Genomic DNA, 6,634 nt, shown 5'->3' on the forward strand with positions numbered 1-6,634 from the left:
TTAAATGTTTACTTGAAAGCTACATTAATCAAGACAGCGGTGGTATTGGTGAAAGGACAGATTCATAGACTAAGGGAATGGAATTAGACTACAAAATATTCCCCCAAATTTAGGCAACTTAATTTTTTAAACAAAGTTATAAAGCAATCCACTGGATGCCTCTCCTCCCCCCCTTTTTTCTTTTCCATTTTCCCTCCACCCCACCAAGAACCCCCCAACCCCCCATCTCACAAATTATATTATTTATACCTGAATCGGTTCGGCCTTCAAGCAGCGCAACCGGCTGTATTACCCCATATGCAGATTCATCCTAGGCCCACCAGCTCCCAGATATTTTGATGCCACATTTGATCATGGTCAGGTGCTCCAGGGAGAGGCCTCAGGCAACAACCGACCAGTTCCCAGGGAGCCCTATGGGCAGCAGCATCTGGGGCAGAAGAGCCCAGAGCTCCCGGCCTCCATCCACTTCTTCGGGACTTGGTGGTAGCCGTCGCCTCCTTGCTGGGCTCTGTGTAGGACTGTAGGCCGCCTTGAAGCGAGTTGGGAGATACTAGCTTGGTGAAGAACCCTGGCATGATGCCCATGAGATGGCTGGAGTGAGGCAGTGGTCAGCCACAAGGCCATTGATCTGGTGGAACTCGGCCAAATGCGAGGCGTGCAGGGTCTCCTTCCAGAACACATGGTAGAAGGTGAGGTACTTTGCGGGCGTGAAGGGCTTGCTCAGGCGGGGTGGCAGAGAGTGGCGGCTTACGTGGTGTGCGTGCACATGCAGCGAACTTTCCCCACCTCCTCCCGCCCCCTGCAGTCCCACTTTTTCACCTGTGAGCCCCGGCCACCCTGAGAGCGGGTCGGCTTGACCTGTTGGACATAGTCCATTGGGAGCTGCAAGGCTTCGGCTGGATATCCCAGGAAGGTGTCATGCTGGTCGTGTCCTGGGTGCTGCTGGGGCTAGAAGAGGGCGTCAAAAGTACCAGAAGGAGAGCTCCAGGAGTTTGACCGTCGCCATCCCTGTGAACCACAACTCCAGAAAGATCTGCCAGACCTGGGTGTGGACTTGAGCAGGGCGTGCAGGTGTACGCTGTTGTGGAGGACACGCCGGGGGCCCAGAAGTTGTAGGGCTTGAAGGGCAGCCCTGCTAGGAGCCGCTGAAAATCATCCAGGGGCACAGTTCCGCCTCCTGCTTGGATGCTGGTGCTGAAGATGCTGCCTTTTCTCACCCAGCAGGTCTTCAGTCACTTCAGTCAGCAGTTTCTTCCTAAGTAAAATGATTTTAAATAAGATAGCAACACTAAATGTATTTTATTATGATAAAATGAAAAGCCACATAAAGATTGAGTCATTGATAATCATGTATCAATTTAGAGCATTAGTATATATATTTACAAAAACTCTTAAATAAACAAACAATAGAAATTTGGGGAAATTATAATTGTTACTGATTTTCTATAGCAAGATGACCCAAACACCCAGTGAACAGGTTACATAATTGGAAATGTATATTTCACCTCACTGACAGTTAATAGGTTTGGTTGCTGCTTATTGAAGAGCCCTTCTCGGGTTGACTCTCTCCTTATTGATGCATTGCTACAGCAGGACCAGCTTCTGTTCTGCCAAGGTCAGGCCCCCTGGTTGGGGTAGGGGGATGTGAGGCTTCTCTTCCAACAATGTTAAGTGGGATCCTTAATCTTAGTGGACCACATGATGAAAACCATACTCTGGTTGAACCAGCAAAAGCCAAAATGCTGGGGTAGACTCAGCTCTACTAAACGCACATTAAGAATGGGAAGGTTCCTTAAAACATGAAAATAGAATTACCATGTGATCTCCAAATCCCACTTTTGGTACATGTTCAAAATCATTTAAATCAGGATCATGAAGAGATATATTCACTCCCATGTTCATTGAAGCATTACTCACAATACCCATGACAAAGAAACAGCCTAAGTGTCCATTGACAGATGAACGGATAAAGAAAATGTGGTAGATTCATGCAATGTAATATTATTTAGCCTTAGAAGAAGAAGAAAACCTTGCCATATGCAGCAACATTAATGAACTTTGAGGGCATTATGCTGATTAAAATTAGCCAGTCATAGAAGGACAAATATTCATGGTTCCACTTACATATAGAATCTAAAAAAGCCAAACTCAGGAACAGAGAGTAGAATGGTTGTTTCAGGGGCTGAGGGAAGGGAAAACAGAAAATTGCTGTTCAATGCGTGTACAGTTTTAGTCATGCAAGATGAATAAATTCCAGAGATTTGCTGTACAGCATTGTGCCTATGGTTAACAATACTATAGTGTTGTTAACTGTTGTGTGCACTTAAAAATTTGTTGAGGATAGATCTCATGTTTTGTTCTTACTAGAATAAAAAAAATTAAAATGATTTAAAAAAGTATGGGGAGGGATGACAGATGACAGATGAATAAATAACCAAAAACAAACAAACAAAAGTTCATTTTAATTTGCATATTTGCAGATTTGCAAAGATTAGAAAAAAGTCATTGGCTTACATTACATAACGATACCTGAGTGTGAGCTGTAGCTGCTCTGATCCACATATCTTCTCCTTCCAGGACTCAGGCTGAGGAGAAGACTCAGTTTCAGACATGTTGTTTTGTGTAAAGGAGAAGAGAGCAAAAGAGTCACAGAGATTCACAGTGTTTCTTAAAGCTCTTGCTTGCACACAGTTGGGTGAACTCTTCTCACATTCCACTGGTCAAAGCAGGCTATAAGATCTACCCCAAAGTCAAACTGGTGGGATGTACATTTCTCTGCAATGAAGTCACATGGTGGTTGGTAAGGATGTATAATCAATCCTCTTACAGGGAAGGAGGGCATTTATTAATTGTGAACAATAATAAAATCTATCACTTTTGGATTTCTTAATATAACTCAAATTCTTTTACCAATAAAATAGAATGCAAAGTTTGATTTTTTTTGGTTTATATTTTTTGGTTTATATTTATCCATATCATTGTCCCTGACTCTATTTTATCTCAGTAACTTAAATGCCTATTTCCTACCATCTTCTCTTTGTGTCCTACAGTGTTCTGAATGCCATGCAGGTTTATTATTATTATTATTAATTAAGCTGACCCTTTGTTCAAATAATTGAAATGCTATTTATGAACCCATAAGTGGATCAGCAAGAGAATAACTAATTTTCCATATACATAGAATGAGTATGTGTTAGATACAAAGCAAAAGACCAGAATTGGCAAGGTGACTCTACATCTCTTTCTTCAATGAATTGGAAAGATAGTCACTAATTAAGAGAAGATAAATTATCCTTCAGCCTTTGAAAATATTAAAATACATACACACACGTATCCAACATCTTCGTTCCCCATCCCTCAGGATTTTTCATACACATATACATGATACAAGTTGCTATGGTGATATGCTTATCTCCATGGCAATTGATCATTACATCTATGTTTGTGTCCATTGTCTCTTAATAGACAAATTATAGGCTCTAAAGCCAAAGATTCAAATCTACAAAAAGATACAAAACTAATTCACAAAAAACTGAATTTTTACCCCAAAAATATTTTGTTAAATATTTCTAATGATACAAGAAAAAGACTGGAAAAGCAAAGGTTTAGAAAATTAATAGCTAAAATGGAGCTATAAAGAATACAGGCTCTTGGAAAATGGAAGCTTCCAAACAGCTGCAAATGTTCAAAAATGAATGCTTTCTCACAATATAACACAATACAATTTGGCTTGTGGCAGTCTCCATGTAGCTGAGAAGCTTGCTCCCCAGCAGAAAATGAGCTTCAGGATTCTTATCCCCAGAAAGTCATCATCGTAAAATTTTCTAGCCTCTGGGAAAAGAATCAGTTTTACTCTTATAGAGAAAGTCATAAACATTGACTAGAAGTATGAATAAATTGAAACTCCTTGACCTATAGAGAAGTATATAAGACAGAGACTTCAATCTCTGGTAGTATTATAAAAATTGACATTTGAATTCATATATAAAACACATCTCTAACTGTTAACTGCAACAACAACAAAAAATAACTTTTAAACACTGCCATTGAATTCTGGTTAGTTTTTTGGTACAAATAAAAACAATGTTTTGATTAGGTCAGAGGACTGATTTTTATCAACAATTTAGGTTTAAGAACAATATTTGCTTTAATATGCATCCCATTAAAAATATCTTTATATGCTTCCTAAAAAAGGACATTAATTTTAACAAATCAATTTTTTAAGATATTTTGATATTCTATGGTCCATATGAAGGTAACTTTCATTTGTAAACTTAAGTTATATAAATAAGAGTAAGGTAAGTAGTGTTGATGAAAAATTAATCAGTCAATCTATGAAATAAGTGGAAAATTTTATTCAAGCCAAATTTGAGGATTATAACCTGGGAAGAGCATATCAAAAAGCTCTGAGAACTGTTTTATCCATTAGAAGTCAAGGCACAGTTATATAAGTTTTTAAACAGAAAGTTTACATTAAATGATATATAATTGACAGTTTACATAATCCAGATCTAAGTGTCATTTTTGCCCCTTACAAAATCAAGGAAGAATGTTATCTTTTAAAGAGTTATCTTGTGGATGCTAGAAGAATGTTGCTCTTTATGGTTGATCAGGTATTTCTGTCAATGGGGGAGGTTTGATTGATGCATAATGCATATACACAATGCACAGTAGGGGGCAGAGAGGAGGCCAAAGGGCCGAGAAAAGTTTTTCATGTTTAATTTTTTCTTGTCTTGCCATAAAATATGAATTTTATTTAACAGTAGGAACATCAAATAGCTACAAACACAAAATAATACATTTTCTGTAAATGCTATAATATTTTTATCTACCTCACATAAGTTATGGAAAAGCATAAATATAGAAACTGGGAGATTTTACAATGAGATTAATATAGTTAATTTCAAAGACTTTTGTTTACAAATTAAAATAACTTTGTAACAGATATATCAGTAAGCAAATAAAAATTAGTGAAAAATGAATATTCTTAAATCCAACCTTTTGAAAATGACTTATTTTAATGAGCATTAAAGGGCAAAAGAGTGAGAGAGAAATCATGCAGGAACCTGTGAGGCTCTCCTGGGTACAAAAGCCTTTCTTTGTCCCTAGCTTCTTGTTTGTAGGCCTTCTCTGAGTTCCAAAGGGCAGATTCAAATAGTTACTAATTAGGAAAGTGAGGGAATGCAGAAACAAAGGAAAAGCACTAAAGAAACATGTAGTGTAGTGATAAAGCTGATACGTATCTTTGAGTTCTTCTACAGGAAATACCCAGGCGGAGGATTGTAACTTCGGCTGAGCACAAGCACATAGATCACAGTCTGGTTGGAACCAGAAGGCTGATGATTGAGATTCCTTAATCACCACTCTGTCACCTCACCACCAACCAATCAGAAGATAGTTCTACACTCTGCAGCCCTACCACAAAAATTTGTCTATAAAAACTCTTCCCTGAAGAACACCAGGAGTTCAATTCTTCTGAGCACAAGCTGTGTGTACTCCTTGCATGGCCCTTGCCATAAACCTTTCTCTACTCTAAACTCTGAAGTTTCGGGTTTTTTGACTCATTGTGCAGCAGGAACATGAATTTGAGTTCGACAACAAGAGAGCAAAAGATCCACATTGTCCATTTATTAGCTCCATAACATTTCATTTTTAGATATTCATTTAACCATTCTCTGTTGATGGATAATCTTGCAGTTATTCAATATTGTATTAGAAACTGAGATACATACAATGAGATATCTGGAAAAATATTTCTGACTATGTTTTGACTAATTTACTATTTAGATGTTAGTCCTTTTCTCATTCACCTTTATGAGAATTTTGAATAGGAAGTTAGCTAGTAGTTTCCTTTAAAATAAAGCAATTTATCCTTGTTTAAATACTTAGAATATATGAATATATAATAGTTGGGCAATTAGATATGGCTAATCTCAACAAAAAGTCCAGAAAGAAATATACAGGTAAAAATTCATATATTTATCTACAGAAAAAAATCTCTCCAGCAAAATGTAAAATATCTAATTACCCAAATATTATATAAATCCTTTAAGTATTTGCCATTTTTTTATGGTCTTATGGTTCACAGTAGTATATGCTATTAAGGAATAGTCAGAAATACAGCTATACCACATTATTTATGGGTGTTTTAGTGGGAAGAGTATGTACTGGCTTCTTTGGAGGCAAGCACTTAATTTCTTTCCTTAACTCTTGTTCACCTGCTTTTTGTCAGTGGTACCAAAGCATAGTCAGAATTATATACCAAGAAATCATTTTCATGTATGCATCTCTACTTACAAAACAACATAAAATACATTTGGAAATAAATATCCATCAAAGAACACTTGATAATGGGACCAAAAAGGAAACTTATTCTAGTCATAGTGTGTTGCATTGGAAAGGGGTCCAGGATATCATGAAATAATAAAACCCTCAGTTGGCTACAGATATGTGGCAGATTATCTTGGTCCCTCGGCCTTGTTCATACATTGAGTCATTCAATGACCTGGTTAATGCTTAATAATGAAAATCAATTGCTAAAGATGTTACAGCTCCAATATTAAAAATATGTTTCAAGTCATCTTCATAAGAAATGGGACACAGTGAGAGGCTTATTATTTTATCTTTTCTGTGA

At 37.3% G+C, this 6,634-nt stretch overlaps 1 pseudogene; it reads right to left on the bottom strand.

Moving 5' to 3' along the window:
- Positions 1–310: 310 nt before the first annotated feature.
- LOC132377331 (phenylalanine--tRNA ligase alpha subunit-like) lies at positions 311–2,612 on the bottom strand (annotated as a pseudogene).
- Positions 2,613–6,634: the final 4,022 nt, after the last annotated feature.

Source organism: Balaenoptera ricei, chromosome 13 (assembly GCF_028023285.1).
Source record: "Balaenoptera ricei isolate mBalRic1 chromosome 13, mBalRic1.hap2, whole genome shotgun sequence".
Lineage (NCBI taxonomy): Eukaryota > Metazoa > Chordata > Mammalia > Artiodactyla > Balaenopteridae > Balaenoptera > Balaenoptera ricei.